The sequence below is a fragment of the Prinia subflava genome, chromosome 1 (genome assembly GCF_021018805.1).
Source record: "Prinia subflava isolate CZ2003 ecotype Zambia chromosome 1, Cam_Psub_1.2, whole genome shotgun sequence".
Lineage (NCBI taxonomy): Eukaryota > Metazoa > Chordata > Aves > Passeriformes > Cisticolidae > Prinia > Prinia subflava.
Genome location: NC_086247.1, coordinates 60,067,353 through 60,088,199, shown reverse-complemented (window position 1 = coordinate 60,088,199; position 20,847 = coordinate 60,067,353).

The window sequence follows — 20,847 nt, the reverse complement described above, 5'->3', positions numbered from 1 at the left end:
TGTGTTGGGGTTTTGTTTGTTTGTTTGTTTTTTATTTATTTGTTTGGTTGGTTGTGGTTTTTTTAAGTTCAGCTTGAGACAGACTTTTAGTAGAATACTGTTAAACTGTCACTGTAATTTCAGTGGTGGTATAGTGGGTTAAAAAATACAGAAAAGAGGGTTTCTTTCTGGAGCAGAGCAGCAGTCAGAAGAAGCAGGACGAATGACTCAGGAAATGAGGTAGGCTTGGATGGAATTTTAAGGCCAGAAAGATCACAAGCTGACACTTTGGGGGGTTTAAGTAACAGTAACTTTTTTTATGATTCAGGAGTATATAAAAAAGACAGTGACACAGGGGAAGATGCTATGAACCATACATAACCTTTTCCTCAAAAGTCACTGTCTTTTCCTTTTTCACGGTGTCGTATGTTGACGCAGCTCCCGCGTCACAGATATCTGAAACAAGAACAGGGCAGCTTCCTCCCATTGATGCTCCTCTGACAGCAGCTTCTGGGACTGCATCTTTGGTGTAGACTAAACTAAGGGCTTTCTTCTTTATTTGTCATCTCCAGTCATGCACTTCATTATTTCGAGATGAAGAAAGCCTGCAGTACTCAGCTCTGTGACACAGGACCACTCCTTCTGCTTTTGAGCACCTTCTGAATTTTACCAAGTCTGCACTGCTACAGCACACTGAGCTCTGCACTTACCCTGCTGTCCTGGAGAACAGGACAGCAGTGCACCCCTGGTTTATTGTCCCTGGTTCTGGTAATCTGCAATTTGGAGATCTCCAGAGGGCCAAGGCCTGAACTGAAGATTCAGAAGAGCCTTTGCAATCCAATTAATATGCTGAAGAAGAAGTCATGGTTCCTTACAAAGTGTTTGGAAATCCCATCAAACTCTTGAGTCCACAAAATGAAAATAGGACAAAGATGCAAGACTATCAGAAGGAGCTACCATGTGACCTGTCCTGAGAGTTTCATCATTTATTAAGCCTTCACTTTTGATCACTGTTGAAAATGGGATACCAGGATAAAGTTGCCTTTGGTCTCACAAAGGACAGTCAGTTTTCCAGCCCCACCCTAGCTGCTGGTGCTACTGGGGCATTTTTGTCAGGCCAGCCCACAGGAGCAAACACTTCTTCAAACCCAGTACATTTGTACTGATCAAAGTCCTACTAAGGAAATCTTTCAACTATTCTGACAGGAAACAGTTTGATAGTTGTTGTGGCAAATTAAAAAGCTTACAGATGGTCAGGTAGGGTTCAGAAAATTTTGTAACCTCCACTCCAGCTCTCTCAGTTGCTACTGATTCACCTGCTTTTCACAGCACTCTTAAGGGAAAAAATTGCACAATTCAACTAAATGTTTGCTTTTAGAGTCTCGGATTCTTCACATACAGAACTTATTGCCTAGATCTTTTTCTTTATTTAATCAATAGTGAGAAATCTAAGTAGTTGCATTTCTAAAAAATAGATTTTTCCTTAGCTGTGAAGTATGAAAGAACTGACAGCATACATTTTTCTTCCTTCTTGTATTACCTAGGTTTTCATTATCATGGATGTCAGACAAGTTGATAAACTCAATAACTTTTCCACTCCCTCTGCTTTCACAAAGGCAACATTTATCTCTGTGGACAGCATCTTCTTCCAATGCATCCTATTTTATAGGAAGACAGGAGACTGACAGGCTCCAATTTATCTCTGCACAATACCACCCATTTATTTCTATTCAGGAACTCTAGATCTATTTGTATGTTCATAGTAACAGGCAATACATACTATTACAGAAATATTTTCCCCCCTTTCAGGAAACATTGATCTTACAAACAATGTTTACTAGGTCTTCAGCATTTCATTTAGCCTTACTGAGTTAATGGAAACATTCAGTGATCAGTGGAAACAAACAAAAAAAGCAGAGGTTTGTACCTGTACTAAACCAATTAATTTAAATTCCCAGCTTTATACTTTATGCCTACATAGGACAGTACATTCTTCAGCCTTGTTCAAGCCATACAAATGGTCCAGATTCTTATGCTGCCTCAGTTTTGTAGGACTATCTCATTTGAAACTCATTTTGATGTTATTCCAGATCTTTGCAATTTATATTATAGACAGTTCTGTCACTATGCAACAAACTGTTCAAACACAGACCTAAATTCTTATATATCTGTTATGAGCAGGCATTTAGTAACAGTAAATTTAGAGGATTAAACTTCAGATTTATGTTTTTATTGCATTCTGCAGGAGCAAGTTAAGATTGCTACCTGTACCCATACACTTACTAGTGGAACTTGGCAAGATTATGTTATCCTCATGCCTGTCTTGTATGAGTTGCAGTTACTTGTGAGTTGCTGACATTTTATTGTCTCATACTAGTCAAACAACAATGACATCTATATTTTTCCCAGCCAAGCTTAATCACAAGTACATCTGTCAAGATCTCAAAATACACTAAAGACTCTTCTGCTTCATGGATGTCTTTTCTTAGTTTTCCCTTCCCATTCTGCCCTTCCCCAAGTGACATCTAAAGATCCACTTTCCTTCCCCAAATCTGTATCTGAAAAGCAATCAACTGGTCCTCCAAGCATCTGACACATGCTTTTTTGTACTAGTTGTTAATTTTAAAGAGGTTGCAGTTTACAATTTCTTTGACACTTACTCTAGAATATTTGTGCTCCTGAATACATTTATGTGATTTGTTTATCCCCAGTTGTTTCTGAAACCCCAATAAAGGCAGAGCCTGATCATTATAAGATACTTACAAGTGTTTGTTAGCTGCTTGGAGTATCCCCTTGCTTCTTGAACCACTTCTGCAATTACTATAGCACTTCAGCCATCCCTGAATACTTAATAATCTTTAATATCCCTTAAATGTGCTGAAGTAAAGAGAGAGATGGATTAAAAAAGATGTCCTCTATATGTATAAAATACATCTAGAATGTACATAGATCTTTCCATTTAGTATATCTCTAATATGCTCCAAGATGATTGCAGAGCAATATAATCAAGTTAAACATGAGATTGTAAAAAATCCAGCTACCCAAGCACAGTGTCAGTCAGAAGACAATATTTCAGATGTAAATATTACAGTGGATAAGAAAAAAAACCCCCTTTCAGATTATGTAAACAAAAAGAGAGTGAGGGTGACCTGGGGAAAGGAAAAGAGGATCAGAGTCCCTGAGTGATTGAGGGACTGCCTGTCTGCCTGACTGAAAACTCTGAACTGTGGAGAAAGATTTCAAGCTAAAAACCTGCAGTCTAGAAGCAGGTAAAAAGGCACTGCATGTCTCATTTTCTAGTATAAAGAGGCAGACTCAAGCTGCCTATAACAGTGTGATGATATTTATCTACTTCCTCTCTGAAAATCAGAAAACCACAGCAACCTCAGAATCCAGCAGTGGTATGATAATATCTTTGCTTCTAGCAGCAGAGGATGGAAACCAATAAAATGCACAAAATATGTATGAAAAGGCAGATAAATTCAGATGGTTATTTAAATCTATAAACAGCAAAATCCACAAATATTCTTTTGAGATCTTAAATTTCTATATGAAACTCCTTATAAAAAACCCCTACAGTTTTGAATTATATAGATCAGAGAACAGCCTAGGTTGGAAAGGACATCTAAATATCATGTAGTCCAACCCTCCTGCCATGATCAGACACCTCCTACTAGCCCAGGTTTCTTGAAGCCCCATCCAATATGGCCTTGAACAGGGGCAGGACCTTACACTCAACCCTGTTGAATATCATAGGAATATATTAAATGATGCTTTCAACAACCTAAGGATCATGCTAAACTTCTTTCTAGTAAAATATTAACTAATTATATAAAGGCATGAATTCATAACACAAATTTAAATTAGTGACATAGTAAAGTATTTTCTTTACAGAGTTGATACCCTTATTTAATATTTATGTGTTGAATGTGTATAGAAACTGAAAGTCATATTAAGTTCATATCACTCATTTAAAGTTCTTTATTGATAATATAAAACTATCTAATATATAACATCAAGAAAAATATAAACTATCAGTAGTACGTATTTTAACATAAATTCATTTATTTAATTAGATGGAATCAATACAAGTTTAGGATTTTTAAATCTAGTCTGAGTTTCTACTCAAAAATACTTATTGTAAAATTTTATTACAATTTTGTTTCACCAGTCTGAACAGAGACAGGCTCCAGTTCAGAGGTTAGACTTTCTTTAAAACTTTAGTGTTAATCATCTATCAGGAAGAAATGCCTTTAAAATTACCAGGAATTTTATCTTCTTTTAACTTAATCGCAAATCACTCAAAACTTAATAAATCATAATTTCTGTTTAAACTGTCAATAAGCTCTAAAAACAGTTAAAACCCAATGTAAATGCCTATATTTTCTTTATTTCATTGTATGTATTGCTCAAAATTAAGACTGACTGGCAAGAGGTGGAGTGGTGAAATGGCCCAGTGGTGTGTTTTCAGAAATATGGGCAAGTAAAGCCATTGTATTTGAGTGATCAGGTTTTTGTAATATGCTCCAGAAAGTGTCTGAAGTTAGGAGACTACTTAGTACACTAATTGTACCTACATTGTTGTTTACGTTTAAAATCTGCTTTGCGACAGGATCTGAACAGGATTTGGGAGTAACATAAAATTATTTCAGTGAATTTAGGTAAGTGAAAAGGTGTTTAAACACTCATGATGCCATCTAAGACAAGACATGGCAGACAGCAAATTGCATTCTCACCTTGCACCAGTCAGATATCCTCCCTGCAGCCCCTAAGTGTAATCCATCTTTACACCTGCCCACGCTTTCAGTGTGGTTTTCATGTTTCAAACTTGCCTCTTTGAAGATAATATTAAAAACCTTCTGTACCAGAGGCTATCCCAGGTTTGTCAAAAATAGCACTTCCACTAGTCAAATAACTCAATTGCTAGGCTACTTTGTTTGTCTAAGGTCAAATAAAAAGCAGGCAGAAAGTGGAGATGAATTAAGGCTTTTTCCAACAGAATATGAAACAATGGAAAAATACTACATGCCCATGAGAAAACATACCTGCATGAAGCACTTTCCATCAGCTGTGATTAGCTTCAAACACCCACAAAAGCAGCACACTAGTTATTGGATCTGCAGTACACTTGATGCCAGTACTTTCTTCTCACCTGATCTGGGAGCAAGGTGTGAGTATTTACAGCCTGTGAGAGAAATATGACAAACCAAACCCTGCACTGAGCTCATTGCCATACTGACGGCTTGCTCCCAGGTAAGAAGAAAAGTTTGATTAGACCCTTTCATCCTTTTGCAGAGATATTTAAATGCAAAAAAAGGCCAAAAATGCTCTTGCTGAAGGCTAAGGAATACTAGGTCTGAATATAGAGAAATGTCAGTAGAGAAATGGATTGGAAATGGATAGAAATTGCTCTTTCTGTTCCACGGATGAGAGAGTAGTGAGATGGCATCAAACTGATAGGTGCTGTAGTGGAATGGGAACAACAAGATGGGTAATTTTCATTTAGAATTTTAAGATCTGAGGATATAAGCAAAGCAGTCCCTTGGGTTAAATAAGGGATAAACATATTTTCTATCTAATGCAGACAAGGAATGTAAGACAAAAATCACCATGAGCTAGGGAGATTTAATATTAATCATTATAACCTTTGCTGGTGGACATTTCTCAGATATCTCTGAAATCTAATGACAAGCTGTAATTTCACAACTGCTTTACAATGGCATAAAGCAGGCACAGCTGTCAAAAAACCCAGTCTATCTCCTGCCTGCAAGTGCTCACCCTCTGCCTCTATCACCCCATGTTTCTACTGGCACAAGTTGCGTTTGGGGAGCTATATCCTGAAACTCACAGAGAATCTGATAAGGCATATGCTGGTTAAAGGTGGCCATGAAGCTCCCATTAGAGTTTTGACTAGGAGAGAACCTGGACAGGAAACAGAAAAAGAAAAGTGTAATTGCCTGTAGAAAGTTCCTGCCCTTTCCATGAAAAACCTGTAGCTGAGGTGGATGAAATTTTATGAGTGGTGTAATTAGGAAGATCCATCAAAACAAAATGACAGTTCCCCTCTGAGCTCAAAATGTATCCAACTATAATTAGCATTAGCTTTTCAAACTGTACACAATAACAAATATTCTATTCAATCAAAACCATATTGTTTAACAATGTTGTATCTAATAACAAATGCACAATTTAAGTCATTATTAAAATGCTGGTACCTTCCTTCTTCCTATAAATTACTGTAGATTGATGTTAACAATTTAGTAGTAAACAAAGCTGCACATTTCCTTCCAAGAACCTGCCATTCTCACACAAATGAATAATGAACCAAAGAATAGTATTTGGTCATAATAGCATCCTGGCAAGGAAAGAGAGAAAACAGGGAGCTCTGTCAAAACAAAACCAGTTTCAAAGACCAAAATTTCAATATCAACAGCTTGGGAATGTACCAGATTCTCATATTTTTTCACTAAAAAGTTGATTAAAAATGTTGACAGATCAAGCTAGAATTTTCTGGGTGGGTTTTTTTTTTTTTTTTTTTAATTAGATCTTGCAAACAAAACCACGGTATGCAAGCCACATATTCAATTGAGGATGCAACCTTTTGTACCTTCATAGGTTGCCCACAAAGCATTTGAAGTCACTAGGATTGGGATTAACATCAATTAAATTTAAAATAGCATACAAGCTTAGGGCATCATTAGGGATTATTTATGCAATTTATGGAAGATGTAACTCTTACATAATTCAGGGTTTTTTTTGTGTGAATTGCCATGTCCATCAACTGCTACAGCAAAGTTTCAATAGTTTTAGTGTGCAAACCATAAGAGCTTTAGCCACAGCTTTACTTTGTTATGTTCTCTTTATTAGCTAAATTACCATTGCCATCAGTAAAATTTGCAAAGAATTTTATTGCTGTGAGCTTTTTTCTGTTTTGAAGAGGCAATATTTCTGGGTTTTGCTTGCTATCAAGGCACTCTCTGGATGTGTGACTGTTGCTCTTCACCTCTGGGCGCCACTCAATCACTCAGTAACACAGTTTGATCCCTGTTATGTGAATATACTGCAAATCTGTTGGAGTTTGTGTCAGCTTGTATTTTTGTGTGTCTTTTACATAGTTTGCAGAATGTTATCCAGCACAAAGCTTTCTGGCAACAAGTTAACAGTCAGCTTTTTCTGAAGCAGAATTGAAAAATGAGTTTATAGCATATCAGTGAATTGTACTCTTAGGCTGAGGACTTTCTGATTTTGGGACTATGAGCCTAGTAACAGATTTGGTCATTGGAACCCACAGCTATCTCATCAGCTGGCGTAATTTATATTTATTTTTGGTTACAATAACATGCAACATTCCAAATAGCTTATTCCAACTGCCACCAAAATTCCCAAGATAAAATATACATATGTAGAGCAATAGAAATTCAAATCACTGTTGTTATAAAAGCACATTTGTAAATGTATTTTCACATGTTGTGCAGGTCATCATTGCAGATAAATATAAGACACTATGAAACCCAAATTCTTATTATTATCTGCACCGTAGTAGAAAAAGTAGATACTTAGCAATCTATTGACTCTTTGGAGCTCTAACTCTATTAATAATCTTATTATTTTCCACCCAGATTGATAAAATACGAATGATCCATAATGCTCTCATATTAACCTTATTTAACTTTTATTGCTTCCTATGTTCCTGCTAAGAAACCAACAAAACCCTTGCAAAGATGATTAGGCAAATACTTTCTTCAGAACCATGCCCTTAGGCTGATCTAGTGGTTAATTTTTAGTCTGCTATGTTGTGCACAAACAGGTGTAATTTTACAGTATCCCTATGTTTATGTGCTCCATGGAAAATACTACCTTGTATGGTATAGCATATTTTATTTGTCTATTACATGCTACAGCTGTGAATTCGTTTTGTCTTATGTATTCAAATCCCTAAAAAAATATTTCTGAGCTCCTAGTAAACAATGAATATATGGAAATATTACACAGAATAAATAATATCTGTCTGAATACACCAGACTTACCTGCTCTGTCACTACTGCACAGGGTTTATACAGCCCTCCTCAAAGTTTTCCAGTCAGCTCTGTATCATTAGCACAAGCTAATTTCAGGCTCCATCTTCTGGTTAAAGTGTTGATGAGTTTGTAAATGAAAAAGTTGATTATTTATCTCAGGGTCCCAAGAGCATCCACTGCCTGCCTCTCGCTGCCCAAGCCTGGGGGCTGCCCTCACCTGCCCCCGGCCCAGGAGCCCATCCCACCCCCAGGGCTGTCAGCCCCTGCCCAAGGATGCTGTACCAGGGCCAGTCTCCACCTCCCCATAGCCTGATCCTGGCCGTGGCCCCTGAGCCGGGATCAGCCAGACTCAGCTTGGCCCCGTCCCTACAGCCCTGCTGGCCGTGGCTGACGGAGGGGCTGTGCTGCACGGGAGGGGTCTGTGCCTGGCAGGGGACACCAAGCAGATTTCCCTGGGGTCTCCCACACTGCTGTGATGTTTCTACTAACCCGAGGACCTTGGAAGAGCAGCACTCTCCTCCATGGGTGGAATAAGGTGCCTTCGCGGGTGACCCAGGGAATGGCTTCAGCAGAGGTCTTATTTAAAGGAAGAAATGAAAAAAATTGACATTTTGAGATACATCTGACCCCAGGATTGTTTGGAACCACTCTAATATTTATTTTCCATGATTAGCAGGCTATCATTTTAGTTGTCTTCTCTGATTTTAGAGCTACTACAATTTTGGTCAAAGGAGCCTTTGGATGTCTGCATTTGGCAGAGGAAAGGAAAAGTGAATTCAGATTAAACATACAGTATTTGGGAAAGCAAAATATATGAGTCAACTAGATTCAAGTAGGAATGGGTCTATTCAATTTAACTGTTGAGGATTTCACAGAAATCACAAAATAAATTTTTGGCCCTCGGAATTGTTAGAAAGCCATGGATATCTTTTCCACACTGAGCTGGTATTTTCACTACAGAGACACTGTAATCTTCAAGCATTTTTCTCTCTACCCTAACCTAATCAATTCTGATCACATGTTGTATTTTCTCTTTACAAGTCCCCAAAATATTTCCCTCCAAAACATATTTTTAGTCATTTGACCCTGTAACTTAGTTGCTAAGTTCATAAACCTTAGCAGCCAACCCAGCAAGCCAATAACTTAGCATTTGTTGAAAATACCAAATGACTTGCTGATGTATGAAATAACAGTTGTACTGCTAATCCTTTCCATTATTTCTTACCCAGTGTTTGTGAGTTTGATGGCCCTGATTTAAGAGGTGTACAGGAGAACGTTTCCCTCTGTAAGGACAGCATTAGGGACTGTGGAAACCTGCTTTTGGATTTCAGGAGCACCACTTCAATAAAATTAACAAAATGTATTACACACACTGTTTAGGATGTTCTATGAGCTAAATTTGTACAGAAGGAAAAAGAATTAAGGCAAAAATTTTCAAGGTATGTCAAAATTAATGGGACTGATGAAGAACTGGCCTGCATCAGGTAATTGTGATCAGGCAGTCACAAAAGTCCCCCAGTGTAGCAGCAGCAGACACCACTCCAGCACCAGGCACATGAGACTGTGCAGGACCTCAGTGACTGTTGATACGGTCAGAGCTCTCTCTCCAGGAGCCTGGGAAGAAGGAGAGACACTCCTCATGAGTCTCGTAGAGGACAGCAGCCCTGTGCCTCAGTTACAAATGTTATGTGATGTCAGGGAGTACCATATCCAAGAGCATGCAGGTCCTGGTGCAATGGTGCTGGTTCATTACATTACTTACACCATCATTTTCTTGCTGTTATTAATCCTACTGAAAGCAATACAGAATGGTTTTATTCCTACCGAAAGCACTTACAGAATGGTTTGGGATGGAAGGGAGCTTTAGAGGTCATCTAGGCTGGACATCCCTTCAGTGAGCATCTTCAACTTGATGAGGTTACAATAAAGACCCACCTTCAATATTGTCTAACGCTCACCATTAGAAAGAATACTCTCTTGAACATCAATAAAAACAGATTTTGACAAACAATAAGCAGTTAAAACACAAAACAATAACAAAAGAAAAACCTCTAAAGAAATCTATACCAAAATAAACTTTCAGAATGCAGCAGGCACCTGCTTCCAGTGATTTAACCAAAGCAGACTTGTAACTGCAGTCACAGAGTTATTGGAGGCAAAACCTTGTAATACAATTAACTTCCTGAAAAACCTCATTAGAAGCAGTGAGGGTTGGGCATGACCAAGCACAGTAAACAGATGCACAGAGCTACATAATGTTTTAGACACCTAGTCAAGCCTGCCTGCTCCTGCTTTAATGGAACAGAGTATCTCAGAGCTCCTAATGAGATGATAACGCTCACACAATGAGATGTTCTGGCAACATCTGCTTGATGTCTCTGTGGAAACTTTATTTGCCTCAGGCTGGTCACTTAAATTTGGGTAAACCAACAGTTTCTCTTGCTTACACAGTACTGGAGCTCACGACCAGTTCAACAGAATTTAGGGGCAGGTGCAAGAAATTGTGGCTATTGCTAATAATGCTATGCATAAAAGTGTATTTCTAATACAAAATAATAATTATATCAGGCCTGTAAATGACTAGTTCTGTAGAATTGTGATTTTGGTTTTTAAAATGAATTACAATTTACACAGGGAAAGCAAAGTAAGCAGAAAATACATCATAATTCTGAAGCAGTACTAAGATAAAATACAGAAAATGGGAAGATGAGAACATATGTCCTCCACTTTCTGCAACTAGACCAAAAAGTCCGGTTAATATGTGTTGGCTGCCACTCTAAGGGGCTTTTTTATAATTCCTTAACTGAATTGCTTATGGTAACATCCAAGGATGAGTTTTTTTGAGGAAACATTTTATCCGTTTTTTTAGAATTCACTATTCTATATGCAGTGTATATTAAACAATGATATAGAATATTTATGAATCATCTAGATATTTCTGAATTGTTACACAAACCACTGGCATATTAAAAAAATAGATTTTTTTCATTTTTTTTTTAATGAAGTTTCCAGGAATGAACTGAAGCTCTTGATTTTGTATTGTTTAAGAAATAGCAAATGGGATCAGGTGTCACCTGAATAGACATTGAAGCATTACTGACATAAAGGTCAGATTTCATGATGTTAAAGGCTAATCAGGAGATTTTCTTCTTCCTTAGAGAATACTTCATTTTCTGTCTTCACAAGAACACTGCTCTGCAGCATGGAGAAAGACTGCAGAAACAGCAATTGGAACACTATTTCATAGTGGGAGAAAGTCCAATCTGATTTCTACCAAAAATAATTAGAAAGACTCCCTAAATTCCTGGGAAATTAATCAGATTAAAAAATAAAAGCAAAATAAATTACAGATCATAACAGAACTATGGCTGATGGGAAGGCTTACTGACCTTCTAAATCATGTAGCGATCCATCCCCAAAAATTGCATGCTGGAGAACTTTCCAAATGCCCAATGGCAGCTGCATCCCCAGTCTCTCAATTATTTCTTTCAAGATCTTTTACTGTTCCATTTCCATTTTGCCTTCCTTCAGTAAAGTCCAATTGATAAATTTAGCTCAGATGGAGTACATAGTTGCAATACAAGGAGAATGGTAATGGAATGGACTTTGGGCAATAGGAACAGTTTCCATTGTTTCACCTACTGGATGCACAAGGGATGTACTTGGCTTCATCATCTACATAAATATGGAGCAGTAATATGTCAGTTGCACCCTTATTTGCACTTCCCCAACTTACCCTTTTGCCTCTTAAACTAATGCATAATACAGTTCTTGGCTTTAGAAATAGTCTTATTTCTTATCTAAACATTCTCCCTCTTCCTCTCTCAAGCACTAACTGTCAGAAGGACAAAAGTAATTTAAAAGCAGTACATTTTTCAGTAACAGTGAGGGGTTTTTACAGATAAGAAATGCAAGACATGAACAGGGATTCAGTGCCATGAGCTTTAATTTGACTAGTACACACACTTTTTTAGACATTTGAGTCACCAAACAGATAGCATGATCTGTTTTCATCATTTTAGTTAGACAGAATGAAATAGAGCAAACAATATTCATACATAAGAAAAGGATTCCAATTACAAGGTCTAAGCCCAATTTTATAAACAAATTAAAGTGCACAACATAGTTCCTCCTATATTAATTCCTTTTTTTATCAGCCGTGAAGCAGCCATTTTATCATCAAGTTCTTTTCCACTGATGGAAGAGATTTCAAATTACAAGAAAATGAGTATTCACCAATGAAAAGTAGGAAAAGTCTCTAAATAGTATATTTAGGTGTAGGGAATACTACAAGATACAGAGTAGAAGTAGGAAAGACTGTTTATTTCCATTTGTACTCAACTAAACCATTGACAACAGTGCTATCTTATATAAAGAGGAAGAAACTTTTGCCCTTATAAATTAACTAAATCTACTGAAAAAATAATTTAAATATAAGGTTCTTGTTCAGTTGACATTATAGAAAGCTTCTTGGGTGTGGCAAAATTAGCAAAACACCAGAACATCCACGTTTTATTGAGGTGTCTTTGATGAAAAAGATCCTAAATATACACCTGTTATTTCATCCATAGTAAAATGATCATGAGCCCTTCTTATGAACAATATTTTAAGCCTTATTCATGGTGTGGTTCTGCATTACTTTTACACAAATAATTTTTCTGGCATGGGATCATATTATAAGTATTCTTTGCAATCATGTTTCACACATTGTTATCAGTTGTAACACTGCACTGAAAATTAAGCCCATATTTGAACATCCTTTCTGTATCTCATTTTGCCACGAGAACAATTTCAGCTGCCACTAGGTTACTTCTCTGGATATTTAGTCATGATTTATATATAAATTGTGCCTTTTGGCCAGGTGTGCCAGAACTGGAGGTAAAATAAACCCTTTTATCATCAAAGTAGTTAAAAAGAGTATTTAAATCTTCATCCATATGAATGCAAGGAAATCTGAAAACACCTCTCAGGATCACACTAGAGCAACAAGGGGCAACATAAGAAATATGATCCTGCAAGGTTTATTACAGGCATGCAAAGATAAGTACATGAAAAAAAATTAAATTACTCAACTCCTGAGGATTCTGTTTTCTTTATAATAACACTGTCTACAAACTACTAAGTATTGCCCAGGCAGAGGTTGAAAGCTGGAACCATAAATAATTCCATTCACACACAACTCTCTTCAACATTTACTCCCTTTCCTCCTACCCTTCCTTCTCCTTGCCTGAGGTTAATAATTAGATACCAGTTTTCACTAAGTGCATCAGGCCATACTATGAGAATATCCGTAAATCTACGGCAATTCATTTTGTCTTCACAGATATAGAGTTCTGGAAGCAGCTTATTTGTATAACTAGAATAAGATGAATTTCACTTAAGGTGGCAAATGACAGAAGATAAGCAGAAGGAAGTAAAGGTGTTTCCTGTGGCCACTGTGACATTGCTCTACCACAGAATTCAGGGTTGAAAGTACTGAAGAGGTTTTCTTTCTGTTCATGATCCAGTTAGGCTTACTTATGAAGGACAAACAAGTCTCTCTGCTCCTCATTTGTAGCACTGAGGGTAGGAGACAAAAAAATCCCAAAATACAACACAGAGTAAACCCTGCTCTGTGTATATTTTAGTAAGAGAAAGCAGAAGTCTTGAAAAGAGCAAGGCCTGCATTCACATCAGCCTTCCCACCTACAGCTCTGTTGGAAACCTTGCATGGCTTGTAGGCAAGCTGGGAAGAAACTATAAATGAGATGAGGTGCTGGTCTGACCCTGTAGCATCCTCAGCAAAGACTGACTGCTCACAGCAGGTTAGGGGGCCACCCCTCCAAAGGGACAGGATGCCATGATCAGAGTGTTGTACAACTATCGCAAGTGAGCAGAATTCATGACAGGACCAATTTCGTAACTATTATTCCTAAAATTCACATAGGACACCCATAATTAAACAGGTTTATCTATCACAAAACTTGTATATATCTGCCCAAAATGTTGACTGTTCTGTCAGAAACACCATGGCAGATTATGTTTGTTCAATAAAGTATTAGCTTTTATAATGTTTCATATAAGAAAGGGGGGATTGAAAACTTTACTGTCGGTGGCTTTAGCTTGTAAAGATTTCCAATATTTTCACAACAGGTTGCTCAAAACTTTGACATCAATTTACGGAGGGAAATGCAGGTGTTTGTAAAGGGCTGCCAACCATCAGCTCATAGTTCCCATGGAAACAATAAATTGCTATGCATGAGTAACGGAGAGTGATTACATTTAGTGTAATTATGGCAAAAAGTAATTAAGCAAGATGAGAAGAACATACAGCATCATTTGCCTTCTTCCTCTACCAATCGCAATCCACACGCCAGTTTTCCATTAGACTTCTCAATCATCATAAGACCTTTCCAGGCTTTAGCCCACTTGTGAAGTCATTCTTTATACATCTTTAGATGATCATAAATTGACTGAATAATAGCTGAGTTTTGTTGCTTTTTTCGTTCATATCTGCACAGCTCTCATGCTGTTAATTACAGAAATATGAGTGATAACTGACTAAGGCCAGAAGGACCACTGTGATCATCAGGCCTACACAATCTGTTACATAAGATGCATTTTCTTCCTCACAGAAGTGCTATCACCTAGTCCATATTTTGAGACTTAAATACATAAAATCTTTCAAGAAATAGCCAGATGTTATTTGAAGCAAGATGAATATATTATTACACTTTTTCATTACGCATTCTAAGGTTAATTGTACCCATGGCTCAATGTTAAGCCTTCCTCTTAATTAAGATTCAACCATTATATCCTAATTTCACTGTATGTGACCTTGTGAACTCATCCACTAGCTACAGAGATGCAGAGTATGAGGTATTTCTCTGTCTCTATCCAGAGCAATGCAAAGTTATTGGGGCACTCCTTAACAAGAGCCCTCTGCACAGAGTTTATGGCACCTGGCTTTGGTAGGGGGCTGCAGGGAGAAGGTGCCAGAAGCTGTGGGACAGAGCCAGCGCCAGCTCCACGGCGGTCCTGCTGCTGGCCAAGGCCGAGCGCAGCAGTGACGGTGGTAGTGCCTCGGGGATGACACAGCTAAGGGGGTGGGATGGGCTGTGGAAACTGCAGTGGGAGAAAGAAGGGAGGATACGTGAGAGAAACAGGCCTGCAGACACCAAGGTCAGTGAAGAAGGAGGGGCAGGAGGTGCTCCAGGTGCTGGAGCAGAGATTCTCCTGCAGCCCATGGTGCAGACCATGGAGAGGCAGCTGTGGTCCTGCAGGTGTGGAAATCTATGGTGGAGCAGAGATCCACCTGCAGCCCCCAGAGGACCCCAAGCCTGAAGGAGGCTGTGAACCTATGGGAAGCCCATGCTGGAGCAGGCTCCCAGCAGGATCTGTGGCCCTGTAGAGAGAGGAGCCCACACTGGAGCAGGTTTGCTGGCAGGATTGTGACCCCATGCTGGAGCACCCATGCTGGAGCACCCATGCTGGAGCAGCAGCAGTTCCCAAGGGACTGCACCCCATGGGAGTGACCCACACTGGAGCAGTTTGTGAAGAACTGCAGCCTGTGGGAAGTGATGCCTAAAGTTTTAGCTTTCATGTTTTTCAGATTCTGTGCTGCCTAGGGGTACAGTTCTGAGCCTCATATTAAGTGCCAGTAAACTCTCTTCACGGAGCAGGTAGACAAAACAAATCCTTTTCCTGCTGGAGACCAAGGACAAAAGCATAAACAACAGTGGGCTGAACAGTGGGCTTTCAGGCCCAAAAGCATAAACAACAGGGGGCTGAAGGGAGGAACAAGAAGAAGGATGAGACCTCACAGCCTGAAGCTGTAATTGGGCAATTAAACCCCAATGTGCAAATGGACCAAAATTTATAAAAATGTAAGACCTTGTGACTGGCCAGACATTTTGTGACCATTCTAAGTCCAGCCTGGGTGTAGCCCTAGTCAGGTCCTCTCCTGCCCAAGTCATATCCTAGAGGCCTTTCAAAAAATACCTACTTTATTCTCTAGCTCTGTCCTGTGTCTGTTTCAGGTCAGCCTTCCCAAGGCATCAGAAGGACTCATATTGGGGAGGTTCTGTCACTGGTGAGAGGGACTCCACACTGGAAAAAAGGAGGAGTGTGAGGAGTCTTCCCCCTGAGGAGGAAGGAGTGGCAGAGACAGAGTGTAATGAACTGACTGCAGCCCCCACTCCCTATGCCCCTGTGTTGGTCAGGGTGCAGAGGAAAAGAAAATAGGAGTTAAGTTGAGCTCAGGGAGAAGGGAAGGGTGGGGAGAAGGTATTTTTGAAATTTGGGGTTGTTTTTAATTATCCTATTCTGATTTGATTGGTAATGAATTAAACTAATTTTCCCAAGCTGAATTTACTTTGCCCATGACAGTAACCGGTGAGGGATCTCTCCCTGTCTTTATCTTAATCAATAAGCCTTTCCTTATATTTTCTCTCCTGTTTCTAGGTTGGAGGGGAGTGTGCTGAACTGCTATCAGATTTCAGCTGGGTTACTTCAATTTTTATAGAAAGTTCTAGGAAAGGTCCCTTTCCTAGGGCTTTTGTGAAAGCCCACACTTTGCAGAGCTGCTTCTTGTGGCTCAGGTCTAATATCAAATGAATTCAGGATTCCAGGGGCTATGCAGGCCATTTCAGTTACACAGAGCTGAAAGTCATGTTTAGTTTACTGGCAATTTCAAATTCATCATTTTCCAGTACAATAATAAATTTTTATAGTTTGCCTCATGTTCTTCATTCCTAAATGTATAACTTTTCATTTTGCTATATTAAAACTACCTGTTTGCTTGCGCTAAATTGTGGAATTCAATGTAAAGAAACTGTCACACCATCACCTCTACTGTAAATGTCACAACTACAAGGCATTAGCAGTCATTTTGCATTTTCTTTCAAAACCTTAATATTAAACTTCAACAGGATGATAAGTTCTTGACAGGTGTTGCTAGAAACATCTATGTAGCTCAGATGATATATTGTTAGAGGAGAGGTTTTATTTTTCTCAGCAAATATTAGATGTGGTTAAATGTTTATAGAGAAATGGAATGACCATGCAATGGAAATTGTACAGTTTTCCAATAAGAGAATGCTGCCATTAGGGAAATACTTTTATAAAATAACACTCGAGTCTTCATCCAGAAAATGTACCTGATCAAGGTACACTAATGTTTCTACAAATGTCATAGACAAAGGATTCTTGAGTACTGTACAGTAATATTGATCAAGTGCACACAATTTTAAATCCATGCTGTAGCATTTACTTCTGGTTTAAAAAGTTTTCATTAGGTGTAAATCTGATTATATTTTGGTTTCATGCTCAACCAGCTATTTTTACTGTATTGAAATAGCTTGTGATCAATGTTAAAACAAATATACATACACAAATATGCTTGGAGTTGGTTGTCTTTTTCCAAAACTGGAGCCACATACAGGCTTTCATAAAATAGGTTTGGACTTCACATCATTGAAGAACTCTTAGTTTTTTCTGATATTCAAATATATGAATCTGAATCTATTTTTCTGTCTCTTAAACTACACATCAATTACAGAGATTTAAACTACAGTTGAATAAGAAATATACATGAATTTCATAAATTTCAATAGACTTCTTACCAGCCTGAATGGAGGACCATGCCTCCTGCATGTAAGTACTTGAAAATCAGAGTACTTGTTATATCAGTTAAATTTTCAACACCTAGTGACATCTAGCCATCAAACTCTATTCAGTTTTACTTCACACTATTTTTTCTGGAAGTTTTCCTGAAGATGCTGCTTGTTTTTAATTGTTATGTAAATACTTTGTAAGGAAAGCAGTTTGTATCTCATATGACAGAGACAAGATGGTACAGATCTCTTGGAAGAGTCCCCTGAAATTCATGCAAAGTACAATATATCTCAGAACAACTGCACGACTGTATATGCACTATACATTGAAACAAACAGAAATTCTTAATTTTTTGGTCTTTGGCTTTTGCCCACATACTGAACACAGAACACTAACACAAGCTCTGTAAGGTACAAGCTGTTCTTTTCTCTGCTGTCCTCGGTTCTCAAAATACCACAAATATCGTTAGATTCAATGTGTCACATCACACTGTGAAACAACCATGAAGATAACAATGTCTAAAATAATGTATTCACAAAATAATTTTATAATCTCCTTCCCTACAATGTGGAATTTAAAGCAAAATTTATTTCACTGTAAAATGAAGTATATATATATATATATTATCTCTTGGAGATAGTGACATTAATTTTTGAAAATTGAGATATAGTCAATTATGAAAATAATAAAGTTTGAAGGAAGAGATGCATGCACACAAAGCAAAAGGCAATACAAAGCTCAAAGGACCATAACTTAAAACATGTCATTTAAATGCCCTATGTTGCCAAACATTAAATAGCTTTTAAAATACTCTTTTTTCAATGTTTAAATTTAGAAAAAGTATTTCTGAAAAATTTTAAAATACTCACTAATTTCATCACACAAAATATTGAAAGAATACTGGGAGTGTAGATGGGAGCACTCAACTACAAAATTTCAGTTTGCTCCTTATACAGTCATAATGGGTTTTACATATAATTTCAGCCAGTTTGGGCATATTTTTGTAATCTATTACACCATGCAATTTTGTTACCCACCTTAGACATACGAAATTTTTGAAGAAATTCTACATTTTTTGATACAAGAATTTTAGGGAATTATGAATGATTACATTACATGATGTTTAGTACATACCTGTGACTGAGAACAGTGTTGTTAAATGACTCAGAAGCAGTAATTGTCAGCTTCATTTGCAACTAATTAGATTCCTTCCTTCAAAATTGATTAAGTGGGCAACACAATTACCTGTGAAGTAGCATGGCTGAGCATAAGGTTAAACATGCTCTTTCATTTTCTGTATGTTTGTACATATTCAACAGTATGTTGGCCAAGTGCCATATAATTGGGGGGTTTTGGCTATGGATCCTAAAACTGATTTACATATAGCAGTGCACAGTCTGCATCTGGGTCCACACATCTCTTGGAATGGTATTTTAGTCTTTATTAGTGGAAGAAGAGCCCTGCTGTACTGCTGTAATTACCTGCTGTAATCTTTTGTATTATACCTCAAACACCCTACTCTCACAACCAGGCAGGGCAAACATGGCATTACAAACCCTGGTGGGATAATGTCTTTACTTCTTTTTATAAGATTTCTGTATCTTTTTAAGGCAAAAGTGATGCAAAGCAGAAAATGTAACCAACACAAACTTGGTTAGAAATCTACTCAAGGGTCTTAGTTTGAGAGAAGTTTGAGTAAACCTTCCTGTTGCCTATTTTGTTTTGTACAGTGTAATAGATTCACACAACAGGGTGGAATTCAGTGGGATTATTTCTTCAAGCCTAGCCAGAGAAATCTTTTTTGCTCTTGCCTTTGCTTCAGGTACACTTTGCTTCAGGTACACCAGAATCAACATTTCTGGTTAGGAAAAGATGTAAAAAAGCATACTAAGCCAATCAATGAGGTGAATCTTTTGTTTTGCTTTCCACCAGACACAACAATCCCTGCCAATAAGCTCAGAACCTGGAAGCAAGTACTCAGTTGTAGGGGATCTTAGTACCCATTTCCCAATTTTCTACCCAAATCAGCCATTTCTGTGGCAGGACACCTTCCTGACCAAGTGTCAGCTGCTCAAGGGTTGGATATAGTTCATAGTACATATTAACACTTCCTCTGTATTCCTAACCTTCATGTCACAGCTGGGTATGATGGAGTCACACTAGAGACAGACCAACAAAAGCATGTTTCAGGCAGGAAACTGAGCCTTAGAGTGTCAGCTTCTTCTTAAGGTGTTTTGAAAAGTCAGGTGCAAGTTTTACTGATATTCACCAGGAACAAAGTGGGACCTTGCTAACTAGTTGTTACAGAAGTCCCTACCTTCCCACTCCCTCATCCTAAAAATTTCAGACAGATGTAGCTCCATTACTAAAAAGCACCTAGGTTTAAAATAATGTACAATTAAGGAAAATAATTCTTCTCTAGATGAGACAATACCAGCTTGTTATTATAATCATGTTTTCAATTATATGTTTACATTGAAATTTTTACTAAAAATCTAATAAAATAGCTATTTTTCAAAATAAACCCCACAATTTTCAAAAATGTAGAATTTCCTAAAATGTTGTAAATTCCACTGAAGTTTGATAACGTTGCAATAATTTGAGTATTTGAGGTGATGAGTATCTGAAGACTCAAAGGAACTTCTTTCTAGGCTGTTTCTGAACCTCAATCCCAGCCCAGGAAATGGTTTCCTACATAGATAAACCTTTCCAATTGAGAGGTTTTTTTAAATATATATTTGTATATATTTATATTTTTTGTTCCTAGAAATATCATCAAATGGTCTCTTCATATGAAAGAATGGACACAAACACCATGCATGCAATAGCATGTCTTTGATATTATTTTACTGGTTCCAAGCAGACAATGCTGACACATAAACAAAGATATTTTTATGTAAGCTAACTCTCCACAGTTGACATTCCACCACTCTGAATTATTATTTTTTCTGAAGTAAGTCTGTGGAGAAAAAGACTCTGAAAGGACATCTGGCCAACACCACTTAGCATCTTCAGAGACCAGGGAGAGGGTTATAGCACTCTCTCAGCAATTTTACACACAGTACCAAACCTGTTGGAGTGGTGGATATTCTGGAGGGAAGGCATGCCTTTCAAAGGGCCCTTGGCAAGCTGGAAATGTGGAAGTAACAGCTACCAAATGCATGAAGATCAAGAATGCCAGAAGCCAAGTCCTGACACTTGGAATGGGACTCAATGCAAATCTGCTGAAAAGGACTCGAGGGCTTGTAAAGCAGAA